Genomic DNA, 1,523 nt, shown 5'->3' with positions numbered 1-1,523 from the left:
TGTGTTGAGGGTTTGAAACCCCGAATTTGCATAACGTAGTGCTATGTGAGGTGACTTGCACGTCGGATAACGGGCGTGGGGTAGAGCACCGTCAGGGATTGCGACTTGGCCCGTCCCGCTTAATAAAATTGATACCTATTTGATTGTAGATTTGTAATATCCTTATAAAAAAGGATTAATTGTCATAATTGGGCTTCGTGCCAACTACTCGAATCCTTCAGGGATTATTTTAATGGTTTCTTACCATCTTTATAAATATTTAACTCAGTCCTGGTATTTAATACTGTGTTTGAAATCTCAGCCATTTTCTTAAATTAAAAATTAAGTTAATATTTTTAAATGAAGTTTGGGTTGAATATTTTTATATTATTGTGTGATTTTTGGACTGAGTATGGGATCGGGCTGCACGCCGCAGCAGTATTATAATGATATTGATATGAGGCCAAGGGCCTGTTTGATGCCACGAGATGGCTTATTATTGCGCTTGGGCCATAAGGGGCCCCTCCCGGAATCTGCACACCCCCAGTGAGCGCCGTCGATGTTAAATAAATGGAGCGGGCTGCACGGCCGCAGCGGGGTACTGGAGGTACCGGTTCATGTGTTGCATTGCATATTTAATTGTTATTTATTTCTTCATCTGTTGTGATGTTTATTCTAACTGTATTGTTGATTAATGGTATTTTTAGCTTTACTTTGTGTTTATTTAGGATTTCTTATCCTCAGACCTTATTTATATTTATTACTTTCTGAGTTGGAAGTACTCACAATACTCCCTGCACCTTGTGTGCAGATCCAGGTACACCAAAGGGTGAGTGAGGGCTTGTTAGCCGAGCAGCAATTATCTGGGAGTGTCGAGGTAGCTGCATGGCGTTCGCAGCCTTGATCTCTCCCTTCTATCTTTTATTATTTTATTCGTATTGTTTTCCTAGTCGGACTTGTAATAGGTGAATAATCTGCTTCTAGAGGCTCATGTTCGTGACACCAGATTCTGTGGGCTATTTAGTATTTTATTTTGGGATTTTCGAATGTTAGAGATTATATCAGAATTTCCGCACTAAATTGGTATTATAGTAGTGAACATTTATTTATTTATTTAGATTATTTGGCTAAGGTTGCGTAAATGGTCGGGCTTGCCTAGCAATGTGTTGGGCGCCATCACGATCGGGGTTTGGGTCGTGACAAGGTGGTATCAGAGCCTAGGTTACTTGGTCTCGCGAGTCATGAGCCGGTTTAGTAAAGTCTCGTGGATCGGTACGGAGACTTCTGTACTTATCCTCGAGAGGCTGCAGAACCTTTAGGAAATACTCCATATTCTTGAAACTCTTGTCGTGCGGCTTTGTTGAACTGTGAACTAAATCTTTGTTATTCTATTCTCTCAGAGATGGTGAGAACACGAGCTACCGAACGTGACGGACGACCACCAGTGCCACCTACTGAGGCCGCCAGAGGCCGTGGGCGCGGTCGTGGTCGTGGCAGGGGTAGAGTAGCCGGGACAGTACCTGCTAATCCTATGATTGCCCCAG

The sequence above is a fragment of the Nicotiana attenuata genome, chromosome 1 (assembly GCF_001879085.1).
Source record: "Nicotiana attenuata strain UT chromosome 1, NIATTr2, whole genome shotgun sequence".
Lineage (NCBI taxonomy): Eukaryota > Viridiplantae > Streptophyta > Magnoliopsida > Solanales > Solanaceae > Nicotiana > Nicotiana attenuata.
The sequence above is the reverse complement of the archived record's forward strand: the minus strand, read 5'-3'. Positions refer to the sequence as shown.